The following is a 26,400-nucleotide window of genomic DNA, read 5'->3' as shown; positions in this document are numbered from 1 at the left end:
TGTCCCTCTTTGCTAGTTTTATCTTGACGTCTACTTTGTGTGATATAAGTATGGCAATACCTGCTTTCTTTTGTTTGCCATTAGCTTGGAGTATTGTGTTCTATCCCGTCACTCAGCCTATGTTTGCCTCTAGAGCTGAGATGAGTTTCCTGGAGGCAGCATATTGTTGGGTCTTGTTCTTTAACCCATCCTGCCACTCAGTGTCTTTTGATTGGAGGATTCAGTCCATTTACATTTGGAGTTATTATTGATATATTAGGGCTTAATATTGCCAGCTTATTGCACTTTTCCTGGTTCTTCTGCATTTCCTTTGTTTCTTGTCTCGTGTATTTCAGACTACCAATTTGATTAGGTAGTTTTATATGTTGATTTTCTTCGTTTTCCCCTTGTTTATCATAAATGTCTCCATTCTAATTATTCATTTAGTGGTTACCCTTAGGTTTGTATAAAAGATCTCGGAGTTGAGATAGTCCATTTTCTGATAGCCTTTTGTTTCCTTAGACTATACTGATTCCATCCCTTTCCTCTTCCCCTTCTAAGTTATATTTGTCATATCTTTTTCCATCTTGTGTTATGAGTTTGTGGTTAAAATGATGAGATCATTTTTGTTTCAGTGTTTTCCTTTTCTTTATCCTTGATGTTAAAGTTAAGTATTTACTAACCTTATCTGATAGAGAGCTGCCATTTTCTGATTATAGCCTACCTATTCATCTCCTTGCTCAGGGCTTTGTAGCCCCTTTCTTATTTTTCTTTTTTTCCAGGTATGAGGGCCTTCTTGAGGATCTTGTGTTGGGAGGGGTGGGGTCTTGTGGCAATGAACTCCCTTAGCTTCTGTTTATCTGGGAAAGTTTTTATTTCTCTGCCATATCTGAAGGAGATTTTTGCTGGATAGAGTATTCTTGCCTGAAAGTTTTTGTCTTTCAGGATTTTGAATATGTCATTCCACTCTCTCCTAGTGTGTAAAGTTTCTGCTGAGAAATCCACTGAAAGCCTGATAGGGGTTCCTTTGTAAGTTATTTTCTTCTGCCTTGCTGCCCTTAGTATATTTTCTTTGTTCTTGACTTTTTCCAGCTTCACTACTATATGCCTTGGGGTGGGTCTTTTTACATTGACAGTGTTAGGAGATCTGGAGGCCTCTTTCACATGGATTTCCAGCTCCCTCCCCAGGTTTGGGAAGTTCTCAGCTATTATTTCTTTGAACAAGCTTTCTGCTCCATTCTCATTCTCTTCCCCCTGTTGAATACCTACAATCCTTGTATTTCGTTTTCTGATTGAGTCTGATATTTCTCTGAGAGCATCTTCATTTCTTTTTAGTCTTAGTCCCCTCTTCTCCTCCCTCTGAAGGGTTTCTATAGTACTATCCTCTGACTGGCTGATTCTCTCCTCCATATTGTCAGCTCCATTGTTTAGGGAATCCAGATTTTTCTTTATTTGATCCATTGTGGTTTTCATCTCCAACAATTCTGATTGGTTTTTCTTTATGGTTTCGATCTCCTTTGTGAAGAAGCTCTTGAATTCATTGTCTTTTTGTGTTTTCTTGTAACTCCTTATGTTTTTTTTATGATAGCTGTTTTGAATTTTTTGTCATTTAGGTGATGCATTTCTTTTCTTGGTTTCTGGGTACTTGTCAACTTTCCTTCTGGTCTGGAGATTTAATATATCTACTTATACTGCTTGATCGAGTGGATTGTTGCTTCATGGTGTTCTTATCTGGTTGCCGCTGCCGTGTGCTTCCACAGGCTAGGGATCCTGCACTGTGTATTCTGGGCCCAGCACGAGTAGGGGCTCCTCAGCGCCAGCCACTGACAGCTCTTCTCTCTGAGCAACTGATCAATGGCAGATCTGGAGCACTGGGCAAGAGGAGGGGTACTTTCCTTTCCCAGAACTTCCCCTAGCCCCTGCTTGTCTCTCTGTATGGAGCTCTGGGTGATTGTAGGAGGGTGCACTTTCCTTTTCTACACTGCTGCTGCCAAGCTCTCTGCACTGTGCTCTGGACGCTTCTGGGACTGGAGTATGGGGTGGGGTCAGGGCACCTCTCTCACCTGCACACTCCCCTACCACCTCTGCCACATTCTCTGTGCCATGCTCCAGACGATTCTGGGACTGCACACTTTCCCCGCCACCATCAAACTCCCTGTGCCTTGCTACAGGCAGTCCTGGGCTGTGAACTTTCCTCACTGCTACTACCATGCTCACCACACCATGCTCTGGATGATTCTGGGGCTGGAGTACTGGGTGGGGACAGGGCACTATTTTGACCTGCGCACTTCCCTCCGTACAGCCCATCTCTCCACAGAGCTCCTGCAGATCAGCTTCCACTTCCTCTGGAGGATCCAGCCCCACTACCACCTTCAGGCGTATGGCTGCGTGGGTCTCTCAGACATCTTTTGTGATGTGTATATGTCTTCTGTTGGTGTATGGATGTCCTTTTGGTCGTGTCTTAGAGGGGAGAGTCCAAGGGAAGAGCTCACCACCATGATACTGATGTCACTCTAACTGTGCTTTTTAGAAACACTCTGTCCTGTTTTTTGTCCAGCTCTTCTTATTAAGAAAAGTCAGCTTTTCCTCTGGTTGATAGTCTTCTAGCCCCTCTCCCACACAACTATTGGTGGCTTCTTTGTACTCTCGTTTTACTAATCATTTCTCTATTGCCAACTGCCAAATTGATTGCTTCTGCCTGATTTCTCTCCTGCTCCTCCCAGCTGGGTTTTCACCTGCTTTCTTGACGTAGCCATTGGAGCGTCCCAGAGGCAACCTCATTTCAACTTAAGAACCATTTTTTTGTCTTTCCTCCCCAAGCCCAAGCTGCCCCTGCTCCCCTCCAGTAAGAGCCCCACAGGGATCAGTGACTTTCTGTTCTTCACCTTCTGTCCCATCAGGCACAAAGACTTGTTCACTTGACTTTCGAAACATCTGCTAGTCTGCTCTTGCCCCTTGCTGATGTTGCTCTCCTGCAGGCCCTTCTTTCTCAGCAGCCTTCCTCACTGTCTCCCTTTCCTGGCCTCCTGCACTATTCACTTCACCTCCCAGACAACTGGTTATGTCATCTTTCTAAAGTATGTGCCTAACTTGTTCTATTTCTTGGCTTAAAAATGTCTGCTTTCCAGTCATGTTCAAGATACAGCTTGTCCTTGTCAGCACTGCATACAAGACCCTTCCCAAACTGGTCCCCCTTCCTTTTCCAGCATTGACCCCCTCCCTTTCAATCTCTCTCCCAGCTCCCGTGTTCTGGCCCTACTGTGTTTGTCATTCCTTCTATATACCATGCACTTCCAGGCTCTCCTCTTTTGCATACTCTGTGGCTTTGATAGAAAAGCTTTCTTAATGTTGCCTCTTCTTCCTTGAAGCCCTCCCTGATCCAGGCAGAACTAATCACTGAGTCGTCTTTGTTCCTATAGCACTTCATACACATCTCTATGCTAGTACTTGTCACTTTATACTGTAATTATGTATTTAGGAAGCTGATTTTTGACTGTGGTTTCTTAAAAGCAGGGACAATGCTTTACGAACTTTGTACCTGTGGTGCTTGGCACAGGGTAGGTCGGCAACATTTGATTCATTGAATGAAAAACTGAATGGATGCATACTTGACGTGTAGATGGCGCAGCATCTGGATGTGTTGGGGCCTGGAGACAGAGATTGTCTTTTTCCTTTCGGGTGTTGAGCCATGGCTCATCAGGAAAAGAAGTGCATCAGGGGGACCAGTGTGGTTTGTGGCGTGGGTTCATCAGCTTTCTTTTGTCTCCTCTGTAGTTACATCATTGTATATCATTCAGTTTCCAAACCTCCTCTTGTCTTTAGAAATGTAAGAATCATTTTTCTGTTCCCATTGGGAAGTCCTGCTAATCCCCAGGTCCCTCTCTATCCTTTTTCTTACCACCATTATCCAGGTCTTCCTTTCATTATGTTCATGTTGTTTATGCTTTATAAGCAGTGGTGCTGGCCTCTCAGCTCCATACTTGCTGTACCACAAGTCCACTTTCAAATCTGCTTTCTACAGAGCTGCCAGGCAAATCTGCCCCAAGTTTTGTTTTCAAGAAAATAGTGGTTCCGTCTTGTCTGGCAAACCTAGAAATTCACATAAGACTTCTCATTAAACATATCCCTCCAACGTTTTCTCTCCTCGCTCTCTTTCTCTCACTCACTTGCATACGCACACACGTGGTTTTCTAAACTTATTTTTACAAATGTGGCTCCCTGTCTTCAGGTAGACCATTTACCAATTCCTACCATAGAAATTCTTATCTCTTATAGCAATATTTTTTATCCTGTAGATTGGAACCCATAAATAAGTCATAAAATTAGTTTAATGGGTCATAATTGTATTTTTTTGAAAATGAAATTATAATAGGGAATATCAGAAAATGTACATTAAGTAAGACTAGATTACTGCTCTGTGAAATGTTTCAGTTGTATGCTTACTGGATAATAATCTAAAATATCTTAGGTTTATGGTCAAATAATTTTGAAAGTTATGACATAGTAATGCAAAACAGTTTCTTCAATATTCAACTAGTAGCTTACTTCCTTCATGAACCCTTTTGTGACAGAATGATAAGCTGATACATAACTCTGTCATACACGAATGTCCATTGCCTTTGTTTTTACCAGATCTTTTTTTTTTTAAAAAGGCTCAGATTTTGCTTTTCTCATTTCTGTACTATGTCACCTTTGTATTTTTTGTGAAAGGTTGTTGCTCTCTTACCTTATATTTAGTCACGTAAGTTTTGTAATTCTCCTGTAGTTCCTATGTGAGTCTTTTAAAATTCCCTGATTCCCCAAATTACAAACTTTTTTTGAGTTTTTAGAGCATTCTGACCAGCAAGTGGAGTCATAGACCTTAGAGAACCAAAAGGAAAGGTAGGCTTAGGTGATTTGTCCAGTTCCTTAATTTTTCATGTGAAGAAAGTGGGGACTTTCAGAAAGGTCCTGTTTTCAGGTAGACCTCATCTCCAGTCATGAGCCAAAAGGCATTAGGAGGCATGCAATGAAAATGAGTCTCTGGAAAAGATGATATTTGAATGAAAATCAAAGTTATATCTCATAGCACTAACGTTATGCCTTTCTCTTGATGCGTATGATTAAATGCAGCATGACTTTGATATGTGGCTGTGGAAAATATGTGTGCTATAATTAAATAAACAAGATAAATAAACATATACATTGTTTTTCTTTCCCTCTCCACTGAATTCCTGAAGGCTAAATATGTCTTATTATTTTAGCACTCTGTTCTTCTGCGGGGCATATATAGATATCAGGAACTCAGTAAATGTTGTTATTGGCTGGTAAGGAAGAATAATTCACGACCTTCCGCTGGCTGGTAGCTCCAGAGCCAGTTGATGGAGTCCAGAGTGTTTTGGACTGTAATGTGTAGTGTGGGACCATTTCTCCAATGCACTCAAAATTCTTAATCTTAACTGTTTTCTACCTCCTTCGTATCACTTTATGTTCCTTTAGAAATGGAAGAACTTAGCTAAAAATAGTTTACCTCTGAATTCATGTATTTTCTGTTCAATACTAATTGGATTCTCAGTGTTTTCTGGACACTTTCTGGAATAGTGCTGTCCAATAGAACTTTCAGATATGATGGAAATGTTGTATATTTTGCAATGTCCAATATGGTAGCCATTAGCCACATGTGGCTTTTAAGTTCTTGAAATGAAGCTCTTGAAACTGAAGAACTGAATTTTTCATTTAAATTAATTTAAATTTAAATATCGTCCTGTGGTTATTAGCTACTATATTGGACAGCACAGGCCTAGAAGCTTGCCAACACTTCAGTTCATGTTTCTTTCTTTCCAGTTGTCCAGCTGTGTCCTGACTCTCCCCACCCCTGGCAGAATCGTTCTTTCTCTCTTTGTTCTAGTTATTCTTTCCACCTCACACAACCTGTTAGCATTCCATGCTCCACCTTGAAGAACATTTTCTGCACTGGATCTGAGAACATGTCTCTTGGAAGACACTTCAGAAATGAGGAAAGAATTTTTAAAAAAATCCCTGGTGCCTAATTCACTTGTCATTCATGGTTTTTTTTTTTTTTTTTTTGACAGCGTTTAAGTACAGTTTATGTAGAGAAACTGAGCTTTGTTAAAAAATGAAAAATTCAAGTGAATTTTTTTCTACCAATATTGTAGCCAAAAATTATTTGAATCATTGAAACTAAGGAGAAGTGCTCAGCTTGCTATCTGGGAGCTACAGAAAATGTTTTATATTCAGAATTAATCACACAAAATAACTACACCTAGTAGAAGGATGAGGTTAAAAATGCAGATCTTACAAATATAGGTTTCATGCAAATTTTGTTTCAGTTCCATTACTATTACCTGTACAAAGTGATCCCAGAAGTAGTAGTAAATGTTGCTTTTACGTAAATGTTACTTTTCCCTGAATGTATGTATTTTTTTCTCTACAATATCTGATATTTGATAAGAAAGAAGACGGTGTTTCAGCTGCTTGGAAGAGAGGCTAGTATCTAATGAGGCTAACCTAGTAGCTAATGTTATGTATTATGTAATGCCTTTATTAGATAAAATTCTGCATGGTTTTTTTTTGCCTAGTAGATCAAGAAATACTTATCCTAGAATCCATGGACCTTGAAGATTTATGGACAGCCTGAAATTCTTAGTGAAATTTTGTATTTATCTATGTATGTGTTTATTTGGGGAGAAGAGCTATAACTTTTATAGAATTCACTAATGGATCTGAGGTCCTCAAAGGTTGAGCTATTCCCGATGGCCAGGGCCACGTTTACTTCTCTCTCTTCCTCGCATTCCTGATACAGTGCCTGAACAGAGAGTAAGCACTCGCTAAATACTTACAGAATGGAATTAGAAACTGTTTCTTTCATAGCTGATACTCTGCCTTTCATTTTACGTAGGCAGAAGGAATTGATGATAACTTCCGTTTTTTCACTGCTTCTGCTGTTAGGCTTCTACTATTCTGCCTGATACGGTGCTGTGGAACACTTAATCCTAGAGGGAAAGCCTGTGGGATATGGGGGATCTGGAGAAGCTAATTTCCTCATTTCCACTGCTTGCTTTCTCTTGAAGCTGACCCCCCTGCAAACCTTAACATCCTCTTTTTTGAACCTCACCTGACCCTCATACCATTGTCCCTTCCTTTCCTGTCTTCATCCACGGTGGGCTAGTGACTCAACGTTTTATTTCAGAAGTTAAACCTTGGACTGTTTAATGATCGTCTCCCTGCTGTCGCTTATACCCCCACGAGGACGGGGGCAGAAGATGCAGAATGCCCGTGGGTGGGGAATTCTTTGGTAACTGTGTGTTTTGTTTGTTTTTGTTCTGTTACTACATGTGTACCTTGGCTTACGTGTGCTTCCCAGCCTGCTGACACGCACGCAATTGCAGCTGTATTTTTACTCTGGGTCAGGCACCGAACTACTGTTAATAATATAATAGATTCCCCAGAGAATCAAGTGCAAGTTGTGAGGAGAGGTAGCAAGGCCACAACTGTTTAGGGGCTGAACATGGCCGTGGGTCAGGATCAGGGGAAGGGCTTCCTACTAGGTTTACTCTATTAAAGTTGATGAATCTTCTTTGGAAAAAGTTAGAATATGAATAAATAAAGATAAAAGCAGTCATTCCACAGTCCTGTGTTCAGGTACTGTTAACAGTGGTCCATTCCTTTCTTTGCTCTTTTGTGGTTCTTTGAGAGTTTTCTGAGTCATGGTTCAGTGGACTGCCTATGATAGATGATGTGATATAAAAAAATGAAAGTGTATTTCCCATATGACATATGGAAGGCTACTTTCAAAAGATTACGATAGCAATGAAGGGCAGTAGTATTTTACACTTGAATATGACGAGCCAGAAAATCTAGGATTAGGGCCCCCAGGGGGTGCTGCACTAGGTCAAACATGTTTGCATCCCTCAGTTACATCTGGGCCATCTGGGTCAGTGTGTAGTCCATTCCGTAAAGTCACTGAGCATGTCACTCATACCACACACACAGACACGCACACATCCAGGCCAGAGGACACTTGCTATATTAGTTATCTTTTGCTATGTAAGAAATTATCCCCCAAATTTAGCAACTTAAAAAAAAAAAACCCAACAAGTTATTGTCCCAAAGTTTTGAGCAGCTTACCTGGGTGGATCTTGCTCAGGGTCATTCATGAGGTTGTAGCCAGGGCTACAGTCACCTGAAGGCTTGACTGGGGCTGGAGGATACACTTCCAAGATGGTTCGCTCACACTGCTGGCATGTAGATGCTGGCTGTTGTCAGGAAACCTCAGTTCCTCACCGTGTGGGCTTCTCTGTAGGGATGCTTGAGTGTCCTGGTGACATAGCAGCTGGCTTCTCCCAGACGAAGTGACTGATGAAGTGGGGGGAAGGAGGAGTGGGTGGATGAACAGACAGGAAGAGTTGGGAGATGGAAGGAGGGAGGAGAGGGAGAGAATAAGGAAGAAGCCACAATGTTTTTTATGGCCAAGCCTCAGAAGTTACACACGATCATTTCTACTGTGTTTATTCCTTAGAAGCAAGTCACTAAGTATAGCCTGCACTGAAGGGAGGGGTTATTAAGGTCTCCTCTTGAAGGGAGGAGTACCAAAGAATTCATGGACATATTATAAAACCACTACACTTGGGCAGTTGAGAGTCCCTTCTTGGCCTAGTGTTCACCCACATGTTGGATCCCTCAGATCTTCCACTTCTGGGCTTTTCCCAGGTCTAGGGTCCATCCCGGAGGGGCTGTTTCATCCTTGAGGTCCTGTGCTTTGCTGGAAGGAGCTTTAAGCTCTTTAGAGGCTTCTGAGTGAAACATCTACAAGACAAACTTTTCTCTTGCTAATATTGATCAATTCTCACTTCATAACTTCTAAGTCACTCTCTCTTGACTTTGTTTAATCAAAGAACTCTTCAGGAATGCTTGAGGCAGATATAGAAAGAAGGAAGTGAGGTGGATAACAACCCTGTCCTGCCATATACCATGTATGCCATATGCATTTGAATTTGTCAGTGTTCTCCAGAGAAACAGAGCCTAGTCAAATTGATGCATGAAATTAACCACTACAGCATCCTTTTCTTTAACAGTTTTGACTTAGTACCAAGAAGAACTGTGAATTGTTCCAAGTTAGAATAGTCTGCATTGTAAGTACATGAGTCCCCTCAGAGATCATTATGCTGTATGAGCTCTGTGAGGGGAGCCGATGTGTTCAACCACAAATTTTTATTGAGCACCTACCCTATCAGTTAGGAGGGGTTGTAACCTGGACCCTCGGTGGCTTAAAGCATGGAGTTTAATCTTTTGCTCATGCTTTATATCCGTTGGGTATTTGCTGGAGCTCTCCTTGGTGTAGTCCCTGTTCTGGGACAGGCTGACAGAGCAGCTCCATTTGGAGTGAGTGGTCACTCAAGCAGAGTTAGGTGACAGCACTGCAGGGTCTCACACCCACAATTAAGTGCTTTAGCCTGGACATGGCAGACTACTTTTCCTCACACTCTCTGATCAACTCTTGCCACATGGCTCTAGCCAACCACAAGGGGGCAGAAAGTACAATATTATTGTGTGCCCAGAAGGTGGAGAGCCTGAGTCATCTGTGCAGCACTAAAGGCTTGCTAGTCTATGTGCCAGGCTCTCTTCTAGCCTCTGAGCATTCTTCACCAGGGAACAGAACACACCCTAATCTCTCCCTGCCTGAAGCTTATATTCTAACGAGGGGGGAGACAGTAAGCCAGCAAGAAAAATATACAGTGTGTTAGATGATTGGTGCTATGGAGGGGAATAAAGCAGGAAGGATAAAGAGTTTATGTGTGTGGGGGGGAGTGTCTACATTCTAAAAGTATTTCTGGGAGGCCAGAGTAGGTGGTCCCAACGTTCTCCTTCAGTTTGAAGATGCTGTGACTCGGTTCTGCCTTTTTACTTTGTGTTGTGGTGGATATTTAGCTACTGCCAGGCCTTTTGCACCAGGAACCATATCATCCTCTTAGGCAGCTTATAGATTCCTTTCATCTAACTTCTTTGACCTATTATTTCTAACTTGATTATGTATTATTGTTGATGAGTGAATTTTGCTTAGGAGATATTGTGATCATAGAAGATTATGAAATGTAAGAATCCTTAAAAGGTTTTAGGTAGATTGCTTCCCTCTCTTAGAGCAGTTATTGAAGTCTTGAATTATTGATAACATTCATTGTCATTTTCCTGTAGACTTTTTTTCCTGGTTTTAATTAGCTACATTGGTGAAGAGTGCTTTATTATCAAGTAAAACATGTTGTCACTTAATTACATTTGTGTGATTTGTGTAAAGTCATTTCTAAATTTTCAAAAATAATTCTTAGAGTTGACTTTCCCACTTTTTCCTATATTCTTATTCATTTGGAAAGTGGGAGAAATTGCACATAGTTCCCCATTTTTAGTGAAATATCATTCATATAACAAAATGAGAAATTATATTTACAGACAGCCTTGCTGTTACCGCTTCTGTCCCCAGACAGAGGACACCCACCTGTTTAGCCACATTTTTCTCCAGTTGCGGGAGCCGAGATTATTCTTGTTTATTTATTTGTTTATTTATTTGACCTCTCTACCCCTTGTGGCAGGAATTCTTGGGAGAAAAAAAGAGGGGATGGGTAAAACTGGTTCACCTCAATCTCAACAGAATAGCAATAGGGAGTAAAGAATGACTGGACCCTTTCCTAAACCAGCTGTAGGGAATTTTTTATGTAATTAATTCTCCTTTCATTTTACAGGTATGGAGGCATTTTACCTTGTTTCAGTCTTCTTTTCATTCTCTCTCAGTGATTCGTCTCTTAACTGTTTGTGGTAATTGTCATCTAATACCCTCAATAAAGTAGACATTTATTCATGAGACGCATATACTAAGTGTTGACATTGTGAGGCCTTTTGCTAAGTTTTGGGGGCACAGATAAGAGATTAGGATTCCTAGGGAGTAGCAGACGTATTAACCAAGAGCAGAATTATATTTTCTTGTGTATATGCTAAAATAAAGAAATCAGCAAAGCATTTCTGTAAATTTTTTTCCCTGAGCGGAGAAAGTTATTTTCCATCACTCTTGCCCTTTTCTGTCCCATTTTTTGTAGGTGGCATTTATTGAGCTTCTTGCTCTCTAATACATGTTGTTTTGAAACTGTTGTGAGTGATTTTTAGGTTTCTCAGTAGTAGAGTATCTAGAGGGCTACACTGGAGGAGTAATCTACATTGGAGGAGTAATCCGTATACGTGTCTTGGGAATGCTTGAGAAATCATAGTGGTGGTAAGCCATCAAGAGTCTTAACCGCCTGGGCTCCTAGGCCTCTGGGAAGAACTAAGTGTGTATATGGATAGATGGTTGCTTCAGGACAAATCAGTTGTGCCCAGGACACCATCTTAACACTTGTGAGCAAAGCATCAAAGGTGGATGTAAAGTCTTAAAAGAGACAGAGAGGGGACAGAGTGAGGGCACCAGAGAACGTCATCTGAGGTAGGAAAGAATAGGAGGTTGCTCTATATCTTGTCTCAGGACGTGGATGATGGTTGAGCTTGAGGAACAAAGTGTAGTAGTACGTGCTTTCTCTTAAATCTGTTTCATGTCTGCTGGGGAGACTTCTCAAGCAGTTCCTGCCTTGTGGAATGCAGAAATCCACATGGAAAATGTTGTATTTTTCTATTTTGATATTCTCACTGTCAGTAGAGTAAGATGGAGACATCATCTCCCGGAAACCAAGTATGCAGAGTGATTCCGTCAGAGCCTGGCACCCAGAAGGCCTTCTGTAAGGGTTAGTTCCCCTTCTCCTTTCTTCTTTGCAAGCTATTTCCCCGCATCAGCAAGTCTTCCACGCCTCATGGTTTGTTTTGGAGGTAGTCGTAGGAGGCTTATGTACGTCAGGGGTGGAGGAAGTAGAGAACTTCAGTGAGAATATGGTCAGTAATGGAGAGTAGACCAGGAAGCAGGCCAGTGAAGCCTCTTCCACCTGTCCAGGTGGCCTGCAACTTGGACCAGGTACAACAGTAACGTAAAGCTGTTGGTCTGTAGCTGGGTGACAGTGCTGGTGCTGCCTGCACAAAGATGGAACAGGAAACAATCTAGGAAGAGCATGGGTCTGACAGCTGGCCATGGGTCTCAGTCTTTATTGCTGACATGCTCTCATACCTTGGCAAGTCACTTAAGCTCCCTAATCCTCAGTTTCCTTATCTACAAAATGGGGATGGAAATAATACCATGTCAGAGGGTTGTTTTAAAGATTAAATGAGATAACAAGCCTAAATGCTCAGGATGGCATGTGGCACGTAGAGAGTGCTATGCCTTGCTGAGAGAGGGACTGGTGGATTGCAACCAGGGAGAGGAGATGCTGCCCCGCCCCTGTGCTTGCTTTTTCCCATGCTGAAGTCACACTTGAGGGCCCTGCTACTTGCCCTTCCCTTGGCCTGGAAGCCTCTCCCTGCATATGATTACCTCGCTTCCACTCTCCCTCATTTCAGGTCTCTGTTCATGTGGCCATCCTTTTTAGAGAGACAACCTCTAACCCCCCATATGATAGAGTGGCCCTCCTTCTGTCCCATGTCCTGCTGCTCCTGCCTCTTTGCAGCCCGTATTACCCCTAAGGAAGGGCTGACTCGCTGCTGTCTCCCCACAGCCTGTCAGCACTGGGCACATAGCAGGTACTCAGTGAGTTGACTGAAGAAATCAGGCACTGGCCACCTTGTTCAGTGAAGGGCCAGGTGGTAAATAGTTTAGGCTTTGGGGGCCATTTGGTCTCTCTGACAGCTGCTCAGCTCGGCTCTGGTAGGCGGAGTGTAGACAGTACATAAACGAATGAGTGTGGCTCTGGTCCAGTACAGTGTTATCTGGCATGTGGGCTGTCATTTGCTGATCTCTGGAATATCAATGAACAGTGAAGGTCAGGAATGGACCTTTAGTGGCTGTCATGGTTTGAGCTTGGTGGGAATGGCGTCTCTCAGCAGTGGTGGGAGGACTAACCATCAGAGGAATATGTGGAGTTGGAGGGCAAAGAAAATCCAGAGCCCTGATGGGGAGGCAGCCTGACTTCCGGTTCAAATGGATGGGGGATTGTGTACTTCACCAGCCAAACCAGTCCAGTGGGCATAGCCTTATAAATGGGAGCTATACTGTCATCTGTTGTGAACTGGTTTTTGTCCATCTTTAAATAAACACTTACATGGCTCAGGAACCATTGTTTAAAATCCTCATATAAGGAGAAAAAAATCTAATTTATCCACCTATAATAAGCTCAGGCTTTTATATACGAGGGCCCTAGATGAAGGAAGACTGTCTGTACCCGCAGAGTGGAGTGCTCTGTTCTCAGCCTGATTCTAGCTCAAATTTGAAACTTTTCCTAGCTTAGTGGGTCTCTTGATTCCAGCCTTTAGACCCACATGTAATCAATGCTGAGACCTTCCACTAGCGAGTCTTGGGCGAGAATGGAGAAATAAAGACCTGGGATGTGGGAGCCAGAGGCGGGTCAGATGCTGACTGTGAAGTTGCTCTCTGGTTTCCTCTGCCCAGGTATCTCTCAGACGTCATCACACGGCGGTGTGTTCACGCTTTCCCAGGTAGGGGCTGGTTGGCACTCTAGCTTGTCGGGTGGTTCCTTGGGGTTCTTGTGTGTTGGTTGGTTTTGTTTTTCTTCTTTAGTCAGAAGGGAAGAAGAATTGCTGCTTCTTATTGACTGAAGCGAGGTATATTTTTAAGAATAATTTTAGAATTATTGTTTACAGGCATGGTTAAAAAAGAGTATGATAAACTCTCACACCTCTTCGGCTCTTCTTGGTTGCTGCGTGGGTCTTATTTATGCTGTTCTACCCAATCCTTGGGGGCTGCTTTGAGAACTCACGGGATTCTTGACCGTGAATTACTTTCTGTCTGTTTTTACTGTGCTGTGGCTTCTGGTGAAGACTGCTTTTAGCAGAGTCAAGAACCTGTACCCACAGGGAAAATCTTTTCCTCACTTGATTTCAGATGGTTGCTGGGAATGTCTTGATTTATCTTCTGTTCCTGTCACCTGGAGAAGTTTTCTTCCTGGCTAGCAAGGGGGTCAGAGCAGAGGGTTTCTGTTTGGAGCCACATCTTTTTGTGAAGAAGAGATACAAATGTGAGGAGGTTCCAGCAACGGCCAGTCAGCTGATCACTTTCACAGGACAGTGCAGTCAGTAATTAGAGGATCAGAGTGTTCAAGTTACACTCATACTCATGACCCAAGTGAATAGCAGAATATGAAGAAAAGTTAAGATGGATTCATTTTCTGCAGAATCTACCAAGGTATTAATTGCTCTCTTTTCTTTTTTTTCTTCTGTCTCCCTCATTGCTTTTCCCACCCATTCCCTTCTTTCTCTTGTATGTCTTTCTGTGTCATTTTCTGCTTACCATATTGCTCGAGTTCATGTTCCCCTGGGGGGTCCGGCAAGTTAGACCTGGCCTGACTGTTGGGGATTGGGAGTCCGGGTGGTGGATGATGACTTTGGATTCAGCCCTGGGATGGTGTGAACTGGGCAAAGGAAAGCTGGATATTAGTGCCATTACCTAAAGTTCTGAAGCAAGCCCCAGTCCAGGGTATGATTCCCAGCAGAGGTGGGGCAGACATGTGGCAATTCATTGGGCAGACAGCTGGCACTGAGGCCTGGCACCATGTTAGGATCTGGTCCCCAGCAGGCTGCACTTCAGAGGTCAGAGTCAGTGAGTACAAGACCCTGGGCACAAGGGAGTTCCCAGACCTCGAGATCTGAGAGCACAGGCCGGGGAGACTAGTAATTGAGAAGGAGAGTCTCAGCCTAGGGCAACACGGTGGACATCAGGGCGGGGAACCTGGTCAGATAGGAGTCCAAGAACATGTCGGATTTGGTGCCGAGCCAGGGAGCTACTGACTGAAGGCCTTGGGACTGATTTATTTATCATTATAGAACGTATTTATTTATAATTATTTATTTAATAATGCATTTTATTTATGTATTATAATGATTCATTGTTATTTGTTATTTTTGCTAAGAGAAAAGATTAGTCTCAGGCTGGATGGTGGGGCACAACCTGGAGTGAAAGGGGGAGATGACACAGAGATGGGGAACCAAGGGGCCGTTAATTTCCCTGAACAGCTCTTGGTCCATCACTTTCTCCTCTTTCCATCTTCCTCTCCCTGAGTCCTTTCTTTCTCTTTCTTCTCCATTCCCTTTGCGTTCTCTGGTTATTTTTCTCCCTCTTTAAGAAGAAAATAGTTTGCATGGCCCTGCCCCAACCCCACCCCAGAGCCCTCCTTTTAGTTCTCTTACTGTTTGCTTATTTCTCAGTGATTGTTTTTCCTATCCTTCTGAATTATTTCTGAATTATATCCTTCTGAAAAATAAAAATTATTATTTCTGAATTATTATGAATTATTATTTATTCATTTTTAACCAGGTGCAGCCCTGAGGCTGCTGGGAACTCATGACTCAAGGTTCTTAGGAATGCTTTTCTTAAGAACATTTGTTTTGCCTCTTGGGTCAGAGTTCACTTTGCTACTGCCACCCCTGGCGGACTTGTGCAAACAGCTGTTTTTCCTCTTAATGTAAAATAATGAAATGATATTAATTGATGTTTGTCCAGTTAAAGAGCTTAAGTGTTATTTCACAAAAAGAGCATACTTTGAAGTTTTTCCCAGAAACTTGTATGAAGTTTATTTTTGGCTTCAAGAGATGTTGTTGGACAGAAGTTCTAGTGCTTGATTATTTTCTGTTATGGTTCTGACCAAATGAACCAGGCTAAGAATGGATAAGGAAAGGGACGAGAATAAACACTTGAGTGCCTTCTCTTGCTAGGAGCTTTATATTGATCAGGTATCTTTATCCACAAGAATTCTGTGAGGAGGATGTAATTATCTTTATTTTATAGATGAAATTGTCACTTGCCCCCCTTCACATGGTGTAAGTGGCTGAGTGCAATCCCGGCTATGGGCTTATCACAAACCACGGCCTTCCTCATCTCCACTGTTTTCTGATTCCCTCACGAAGTGGGATGTGGTGCTCTGCACTGCTCCTGGAGCATCTGGCCCATGGTGAGGAAGTTGATGCCTAAAGAAAGATAGATGTTTAGGATCTTAAAGGTCCCCGGTCACGCTGTGTGGTGCTGATGGTGGGAGAAGTTCTGTCTGTCTCTCTCACACCTTAGGACATGGTGGATGAGTTTGAAAAGCCCTGAGCTGGAAGGGAAATTAGTGAGTGTTTACACTCCACTCTGGTCCTTCTTGGACTGGCTTCTGGGTACCTGAGAAGACCGTAAACTATGTAATGAATGCTAGTCAACCACCTCCTACATTTCAGGCATTAAGTAATACTAGCATTGCTCAGCCAACACAGTAAGAAAAAGAAATTAATTAGGTGCTGGACCACAACTCTGCTCAAAGTTGCCAGAGTCCTTCACACCTAATTCTATCCATGTGTTTGTCTTGTTGTTTCATGGTTGTGTTTTTGTGTCTGTCTCCTGCACTCAGGTAGAAGTGGCTTGAGGAAGATGACTTTGTCTGGTCTGTTCTGTGTCTTCAGCCCTTAGCACAATGTCTAGTCCATAGTGGACCTTTGGCTAAAATTTTTTTAAAACAGCTCTGAGTTGATAGAGCATATATGAATAAAAACCCATAGAAAATCAGACAAGTCAATTGTAATGGAGTGATGATTACCAGTGGGGTTGCAGGAAGCAAAGTAGGTGAGGGAGCCAGATGTGACAGGCAGTGGATTGTAGGACTGAAGATGTGGGTTGGGGTCTAGATTCATGCACCAGCTATCTTTGTAAACCTGGGCAGTTGGCTTGACTTGTCGGGGCCTCAGTCTTCCAAAAAGCAAGAAATTAGACAAGTGATTTTTAGGTCCTTTCCACTGCTAGTATTTTGTGATTCTATAAATCTGACGTAAGGATTTCAGCTGGAGAAGCCCTAGAAACCACTTGTGTAGACTGCCAATTAGGACTGAACTGGACCATTCAGTTTGCTTGACGCCAGAGCCTAAGATGCAGTCTTCTCTGCAGAGTCTTCTAGGACGGGGGATGGAAGAGCAAATTCAAGTTAACTTTTTGGGGCTTCACGTGCTTCACCACTGGGAGCCCTTCTCCAGGAGACAGTATGGAACGGTGGAAGGACACAGGCTTTGGGGTTAGGAATCTTGGCCTTGATTCCTTTTGTGCTTCCTGTGGAGCTGATAACTTTGGAGGGCTAATCTTTCTGAATCTGTTTCCTCATTGGTAAAATGGGAATAATAATGCCACCTACCCAGGGTCTACTCTCTCTGCCAGAGGGGGAAGCAGGCACATAATGTCACGTTTAGTGGAGTTGTGGGAGTTGTGCTCTCTGACTTAAAATGGAGGGATGATGACTGGTGAGGAGTATATTCTCTTCCTGCTCTGTTACCTGTGGTCAGAATCTTTAGTTATGTTGCTGATGGGAACATGATGGTACCGGGGGAAATTAATGACTTCAGATAAGTCAACAGCTTCAGGCATAGATCAGATCCCTAAATAAAGGTCAGGGAAACGTCTAGAATATTAATTTGACAGGAAAACAGGAGATACATATGCAAAGTCAAATCAGTATGTTCCCTGTGCTTTCCTCCATGTCATTGTCCCTAGACTAAACTTTGAGAAGTGCTATGTTCAAAAAAAACTGTAGTATATTAGCTCTATTTTTTTTAACACCTGTAGACTATTGAATTTATTGTTTAATGTACATATCACATCACAATTAAATGCCTGCTGTGTGGCGCTCTGTCCTTGGAACTGTGATGATGTTGCTGGTGGGGTGTGTGTGTGTGTGTGTGTGTGTGTGTGTGTGTGTAGAGATGTTCATAAGCAAAGGAATTGACTTTTTTGAAGTTGAATTGACGGACAAAAGTGAGATAGAGGTATCAAAGTGCTAATTTACATATTTCTCTTGGAAGGGAAGAAAGAAAATCAATTCTCTTAAACTAGATTAAACCAGTGGTGCAGCTCTGCTTAGGTGAATGCTATTGTAGTTTGATCTAATAATGTATTTCAGGATGTTTCTAAAACATTTTTATATTGCTAATTGAAGTTTGTGATTCAAAGAATTAATTATAAAACTGAAGATGGAAAATGATATTGGTATCTAGTACATCTTCCAGTTTAAATACATTCTATTGATTTATTATTTTTCAAAACATGGACATTCATTGAGAAAGTGAATTCAATAAACAGCTAAATACGTTCGGTAAATTAATGTGGGTTGGGAAATTATTTGCTTAGCAAATCTAATTGAGATGAACAATTTTTGCTAAGATTCTGTCTAATGTTCTCCCTCTGCCCCCCTTCTCATTCTCAAAAGGTTTTAAGATGACCTACAATAAAACAGAACTCAGCAAAATGAATAACTTAAAAAAAATGCTGGACGCCAGCCCTGTGGTATAGTGGTTAAGTTCGCAGGCTCCACGTAGGTGGCCCAGGGTTTGCAGGTTTGGATCCTGGGCGTGGACCTACACACCATTGATGAAGCCTGTTGTGGCATCTTGCATACAAAGGGGAGGAGGATTGGCATAGATGTTAGCTCAGAGACAGTCTTCCTTAAGCAAAAAGAGAAAGATTGGCAGCAGATGTTGGCTCAGAGCCAATCTTCCTCGCCCTCACCCCCCGACAAAAGGTGAAGATAGACAAAAGAAAAGCAAGTATAGCGCAGAGTTTCTTAACAGTGGCATTATTGACATTTCACACTGGATAATTATCTGTTGTTGGGGCCTGTCCTGTGCATCAGAGAACGTTTAGTAGCATCTGTGGTCTCTAGCCAGTAGATAACAGCAGCATCCCCTGTCCACTCTAAGTTGTCAAAACCAAAAATGGTCCAGACATTGCCAATGTCCCCTAGGTGGCAAAATTACCATGACTTGAGAACCACTGATGTACAGGGTATCTTAGTTTGAGCTACTATAACAAAATACCACAGACTGAGTGGCTGCTAATGTTTGTTTCTCACAGCTCTGGATCCTGGGAAGTCCAAGGTCAAGCCGCTGGCAGATTCAGTGTCTGGTGAGGGCTTGCTTCCCAGTTCACAGACGCTCTCTTCTAGCGGTGTTCTCACATGGTGAAAGGGGCAAGGGGACTCCGGGATGCCTTCTAAAGAGCGCTAATCCCATTTATGAGGGCTTTGTCTTCATGACCTAATGACCTCCCAAAGGCCCTACTTCCAAATATCATCACGTTGGGGGTTAGGTTTCAACGTATGAATCTGGAGCGAGGACACAAACTTTCAGTCTATGGCAGAGGGTCAGGTGAAGTCCGGAGTGAGGTTAGTGCAGCGACCAGATCTGTGAAGTCTTGTTGGAGACTGGACATGTCACACTGGCAGGTTCTGTCCTGTGATTTCTAATGGCTGAATGAGAGAAATATGATTAGGTACATGGTTTGTGGGGTTCCCAGGATAAAATCATACTGTAACCCAGCAAAAGCACAACTGTTTCTAGTGCAGAGAACTGACAGCAGTTTCTCCAGTTTCCATCTCCCCAACTAGAATGAAGCTTCTGGTGGGCAGGGATTTTTGTCCTTTTTGTCCACTGTTGTTCCCAGAGGAAGAGTGCACAGAGCTGCTTCATAAATCTTTTTATAAAGAGATGAGCACTGACAAAGAGGGTACCATTTCCAATAGGCCCTTCCTGGGGTTGGCCCCATGGTGAAGTGGTTGAGTCTGGTGCACTCTGCTTTGGCTGTCTGGGTTTGCATCCTGGGTGTGGACCTGGGTGCGCTCATCAAGCCATGCTGTGGCAGCAACCTGCATACAAAATAGAGGAAGACTGGCACAGATATTAGCTCAGGGCTAATCTTCCTCAAGCAAAAAGAGAGAAAGACTGGCAACAAAAGTTAGCTCAGAATGAATCTTCCTCACTATAAAAGAAAAGAAAAGAAAAGAATAAAATAAAATAGGTCCTTCCTTACATGTTTGTAGAGCGAGTGGCAGGAATTATAGGGCTGATTCTTACAGGATCATTAAATGGAAGCATGCCTTCTGGGTGGTATAAGCTAAAATGGATGTCAGCAAAGTCAAGTAAATGGGCCCCAGTAAAATGTGGTCAAGATCATAGCTCTCTCAGTGTCTGACTCAATCTGTAGTTAGATTTTAGGTTGCTGGGGGAAGAGAGGTTGCATATTCTTCAGGCAGTGGTGAAAGCGTTAAGTGTTTTCTCTTTTCTCTAGTCTTTGAGTAGTGTAGGATAGTGGGAAGAATACCTGCGAGGTGCCACTCGGAAGGGCCAGGTAAATAGAGAGGCATGTGCTTTGCCAGTCAACAGGCTAAGAGAGGAGGAGACTTGAGCTGAGCTATGGGGACAGTTATCCCCAGCGTTATTAGTTACTGAGTGCTTATATGTGCCAAGCACTGTGTCAAGCCCTTTTTATCCATCATCCCTTTGAGTCCTTACTACCTCTGAGGTCCTACTTCAGAGGGGAGTTAAGTAGCCTGCTCAAGGCATGGCATTGGGATTCTGTGCCTGACAATTCAGATTTGGATGAGGTGCCTCCCCTCTGTTCTGCTCTGCCTCAGACATGCTGAAAACCCCACAGCAATGGGTGCTCACGCCCAGGAGTTCCTGCACTAGAGCACGGTGAGAGAATTACAGCCTGAAATAATTTTAAAGCAGTTCAAATTGAGTTTTCATTTGAATCATAAAGAAAATAAAGACAATCAGTAAAATTGTAATCAGTTTAATTTCCTTGCAAAGCATTTATGGTGTACATATGCAGAGATGTTTGCGAATGAGGTGACTCTCTGTGTGGGAATGTTAGTAACCACCACAGCTAGCATTTATTGTGCGCTTACTGTGTTCTACACATGGTTTTAAGTGCATATATGAATTCTTTTAATCTTCACAACAACCTCAGGAGATAGGTAGTATTATTACTAACATTTTGTGGATGAGTAAACAGGTATAAGAAATACTTAAATGTCTTAATTAGGATGGTAAGTCTTGGCATTCCTAACCACTGTGGAATTAGTATGAATCCAGTAATGACTGTCTTCACTAGAGAACTCTATTCTGTCAAATTTTAAAACGTTGTTTATAGGCTTTGGTTTAAAAGTAAATAAAATCCAATTTTGAAATAAAGTTATTTCAGGTTACCAATTTGATTCCTTTTTGGATGGAGGTGATAGAGCAGTTAATTAAGCTTACAAGTGTAGTTTATGCTGTTTATAATTATTTATTTTGATTCCTATGGCCTCTTAGAATATTTAATATCAAGAAATAGAACAACTGAACAATGTCTTCATAACCCTATGTTACTAATCAGTCTTTCTCTCTCTTTTTAGCATAAAAAAGACTTGACTTGTGAGCTCCCATTATGTATAGGGATGACATTGGTGATCCCTTTGAACTAATGAACTTTGGCCTTAGGGCACATGCATTCTGGATGGGTCTTTAAAATGCACGTGTCTCATCCTGGGAATGAATGAGGAATTATAGAAAAGAGAAATGGGGGTATGAAAAGGCTTGGATTGATGCACACAAGTGAATATGCTAGTTAGGATATAGCTAAAAGGTTGAATAATTCATTATTTAGGAATCACTTTCAGAGGTAGCAGTCTTCAAAAATTAGCATATTAGTTTGTATATGGAAAAGATTCTTCGAAAAGATGCTGTTGCTATAATCTAAGGTCTTTTTCACACATAAAGCGTTCAATTTTGTCAAAATGCCAGAGACTCACTTTAGCATTTTCACCTTGAGTGACGTTTTAATATAATTTTATTGTTTTTCCTAACAATAACTCTTTATTGCATGTGTCCTTTATTTTTCTGTTATATTTTTAACTAAATACCAGAGATTTGTAATTCATTTGTTCTTTCAACAAATATTTACAGGGTGTCCTTTATGTAGGGCAGTGGACAAATAGAGCAGTAGACAAAACAGAGTAGTACGTAATTCCATGGAACTGATGTTCTAGTGGGAGAAGAAGGACAATAAACAAACACAAAAGATCTAATGTGTCACATGGTGATAGATGCTATAACGAAAAATAGGAAAGAGAATGAAGTGGTGGGCATGCTCTTTTACGTGGGGCAGTTACGGAAGGCTCCCCTGGAAGAGTACCATTTGAATAGATACCTGGAGGGTGCGGGGAGCCAATATCTGGAGCTTGTCCCAGACAGAGGAAATGATCAGTGTAAAGGTCCTGGGTGGGAAGATGCCTGGGGCATCTCAGGTCCCACAACAAACTAAAGTAGATTGAGTGGCGTAGTGGCAGCTGGGATCAGAGCGAGGTGGGTAGAGGTGGTAGGACCTTGTAGGGCATTGTCAAGACTTTGACATTTTTTTTTGGTGAAAGGGAAGCCAAGGAAGGACTCTAGCAGAGGATTTGGAGCATCTGGCTTATGTTTTAGAAGGGCCACTGGCTGCTGTGCTGAGACTAGGATGGAAGCAGAGGGATCTGTTGGAAGGCAAGCGAGATCTGGATGGCAGGGACAAGAGTGGTAGCAGTGGAAATGGTGAAGCGATTGGATTCTGGATATATTTTGGAAGTTAAATTAGAGGATTTGCTGATTGGATATGAAGTAAGAAAGAGAAATTTAAGATAACTAAGGTTTGTGACTTGAGCAGCTAGAAAAAGGGAGTTGCCATTTACTGAAATTGGAACAATCTCTTTATGTTCATAGGATAATTGTTATTATTAGAAATTATAAACTTGAGAACTTGTGTGCTTGGGCACGAAAGTGTCTGGGGAGGTGAGGCTGGAGAAAATTGTCAGCTAAGAAGGCTGCAAGTTCAATGTTCATCAAAAGTCTAATATGCCTTTTTGGAAAGAGATGAATGGTATTACTAGGGGATAGAGCCATAAGGAGGAAAGCATGGTCCGTGCTTGGAGAGAGTGGTGGTGGTGATGACAGAGACACTAAACAAAATAAGATCAGATCTCGTCAATGATTTGCCTTTACTTTTACTTTTCATTCATCTTCACTGACGGCAGAAACCACAGTGTAATTGTGGTGGATTCTTCTATTTTTCTCAGCCTGATAATTTGTAAAACAGCCGACAATGGGTGGAGATGATAAATATAGAAAACATAGATGTAGAATTCTGGTGATTAGCATTTCGATAGGACTGATAACTTTTGAAACTTTCCCCCAAATCTACATTAGATTTATGGTAGTCGTACACCTTTTGTTCTCTAAGATGCTTACGTGTTTCCTGTGATAAACTGCTGGCAAGAGCATTGCTTACACTTGAGTGGTTTGCTTGCTCCCTCCCTGTCGGACTTCTAAATTCAATAATATGCAAATGTGCCTCTTTAAACTGCTTTGTGGCTCTTGGAACTATAGGAGGTTAAGAAAACTAACACAGGAAGTTTTGAGCAAATAAAATCTACCACGAATCAATGTTTGCTCTTGGCGAAGGAAGTAAGGACGTACTTCTGGAGAATGATTCAGTCCAGGATACTTGTGGCTAGCAGCATGCTAGGAAAATAGGTGACAAGGGAGTAGGGTCTGACTCTCTCGGAGTCCACTGTCTGCTTATTGAGGGAAATTAGAAGTGTTCGAAGCAAGTATGACAAGCTCAGGCTTAGATGTCCTTGAACATCAGTGAAAGTTTAAAGACAGTCTCTGTCTTTAGTTGAGCTCCTTGTAGTAGGAAGACTTTGGGAGTCTGGAAAAGTTGGAAAACATTAAACTGAAGTTCTTTAAAGGGCAATGTCCAAAGTGATATGTTGGGTGTCTACCATAAGCTCTAGGGTGTGATGAAATGTTTTTAAAGGGATCATGAATGTTTGAATCAGGACAAAAAATGAAAAATAAATTGCAGGGCTGCCAGTGGACCATTTTGAGAAGCTTTAACTAATTTCAGAAAAAAGGTAGAGCCACTGACAACACAGCAAATTTGGAAAAATGATCTATTTCGAGAGAACCCTGTTGGGAGTGTGATTTGATGTGAAGAAGGAAATGGGATCCTGGAACACTGCACTGTGCTTATAGGTTTTCCTATTTATATTGTGTTTGAAACATTTGCAGCCCTCACAGTTCACTGCCTCACTTTTCCCAGATTTAAAATAATACTCCCCTCTTGGGGTTGCGATTCTGATTAAAAACTCTGGCTTATGGACTAATAGCTTATGGCTGTATACGTGTGATGAAATAGATTTCCTTTTTTGTTTTTGTGCACTTTCTCCTTGATTTCCTTCTCTTTCTTCTACATTTGCTTCATATCTTTTATGGCTTTGTTGGAAATATGTAAGGAAACCACTTAATTCCTATTTAGGAATTATCTTCTTGCCCTGCTCATTTTTCCACCCTCTGTTAATTTGTGATAAACAATCTTCTCGAGAGTAATTAATTGTAATTCTGCAAGCTGAAAATTTTAACTTCAGGTGAAAAATAAGTGGCAGAAGTTGATGAACCTTAAACAATAAATATTTGTATTTTATGCAGCTGCCACTAGTAATTAAGAGAAAATAACTAAGTGGAATGGACCCTAACTCGCTTGATTGCCCCGAGGGGTTCTTGGTATATTTACAGGACTAGGAGCTAATATGGAACATTTTGTTGAATGTCTGTGACACATTGCCACCTTGTGGCTGCAAATTTTCCTTTTAATGTAAAAAAGCAAATTTTTAATATTAGGTCTACATGATTTAATCTTATTTTATGTTTTTCCTAGTGTTTATACTTCACTTCGATAACATAAGATTTGAGAGACCTTATTAGTACACATAAAATACAGGGGAGGAGAATTTAAGAGACTGTCCTTGTTCTTAGAAGAGGCTTGCTAAAATATTTAGGGGTGAAGATCCATAATGTCTGCAACTAACTCTCACTGTTGGCTGGGGAGCAGGGGGAAGAGAAAAAAGCGGTGAGAGCAAAAGCAATGTGGCAAAAGGTTAACAGTTTACCATTGGTGAAGGGAATATGGGTGTTCATTGTACTGTTCTTACAACTTTTCTCTTGCAAATTTTCTTATGAAATTTTTCAAAATAAAAAAAAATTGGAAGAAAAAAATTGGGGCAAGGTCATAAAATGGACCAAGAAGGAGGCAAAAATAACCTCTATGTTGTGTAATGATCTGACTACATTTGGACCATTGACTGGGTTCTGCATTTTCTAGTAGCTGATGTGTTACTGTCCAGGGTTCCCTTGACACTATTCATTGTCCATAAAGTTTAAGGGCAAAGTGTCTAAGACCAGACAGAAATTCCTCCTTGGAGGCCTGCTAAGTAGGACTCTCAAGTAATGAACAGCAGCCTCCACAAATACCTTCCAAAAGTACAATCTGGAATCCATTTTGCCTACTGATCTGGCTTGATCCTGGGGTGGCTTCGCTGCTAGTTTTTTGAAGACTTCTCACTGAAGTACTAAGTGGCAATGAAATGCGGTAAAATGCTGACTGGCAGAGAATTTGAGATGATACTTACTGACAAGTGCTGGCAATCCAGCTGTTCTGTGTTACTAATGAATATAGTTGAACTTAGGGGAGAGGTGTCATCTTGTAACATCTGAGCCAGTGAGGTATGTTCTGTCTCAACTAGCTTGGGAGGAGTTACTCCTGGCAGGGTTAAATTTCTTTTTGTGCCGTGATTTTGAATATCCTGCAGGGCATAGACAGACCAACGGATGACTTCATCTCTGAATTTCTTCTTCCTGTAAATAAATCCATGGTAGCGTTCATCTGAAAAACTCCAGACAGGTGTAAGCAGATGACCATCTCTCTATTAATTAAAACAAGTTTCAATGTAGCCTTCCTAAAGATGCCTGACTTTGAGCACTTACTTTTTTCTCTTTTTAAATTTCTATGCAGTTGGCTCTTTTCTGTGGCAGGTGGAATTTCTATCAATATCTTTTGTCCTTCTTTTTTGTTCTTAATAACTATCTGAATATATGTATATGCACACGAATATTTTTGTCATTAGTAACTATCTAGACACATATATATTCATATATACTTATTGACGGTGAACGTTTCAGAAGATATGGCCCTATTCAAGTATGAAAGGTTTTCTGATAAAGGCAGGGCACATCTTGAAATAAGTGTTGTGACACCAGGGATTCTTTTGTAGAAAGCTGTCTCTTGAAGTGTCTTTGGTTTCTGATTCTTGTGACAGGTTTTCATTTAAAAAGCTATGAAGTCATGTAAGGATGTATTGATTTTCGTTAAGGACTGTGGTGCTTAGAAATTTCCCTCTTCTACGTATATTTATGAGCACCGAACGCTTGTGAGTTTTCTTTTGTGAACAACTGAAGAAGTAATCCATTGGTTCTCTATAGAGCAATATTCTTCATTTTTGAGAGGAATCATGGCCCACAGAAAAATATGTATTTTACATAGTGACTTGGAACACACACACACACACACACACACACACACCCCTTAATTCGTGAAACAATACTTTCCCTTCCTTTATTGGACTCTGATAATTTCTGTTCTCTTGCATTGAAACAAATGCTGGTCACAATCTACTAAACGTAATTTCATGACCCACTAAT

At 41.6% G+C, this 26,400-nt stretch overlaps 1 protein-coding gene across 6 annotated transcripts in view; it reads left to right on the top strand.

Annotated features, from left to right (window-relative positions):
- The window catches only part of MAST4 (microtubule associated serine/threonine kinase family member 4), a 575,525-nt gene that overhangs the window by 147,833 nt on the left and 401,292 nt on the right, over positions 1-26,400 (top strand). The window lies entirely within an intron of this gene.

The sequence above is a fragment of the Equus asinus genome, chromosome 10 (genome assembly GCF_041296235.1).
Source record: "Equus asinus isolate D_3611 breed Donkey chromosome 10, EquAss-T2T_v2, whole genome shotgun sequence".
In the NCBI taxonomy this organism is placed as follows: Eukaryota; Metazoa; Chordata; class Mammalia; order Perissodactyla; family Equidae; genus Equus; species Equus asinus.
The sequence above is the reverse complement of the archived record's forward strand: the minus strand, read 5'-3'. Positions and strand labels throughout refer to the sequence as shown.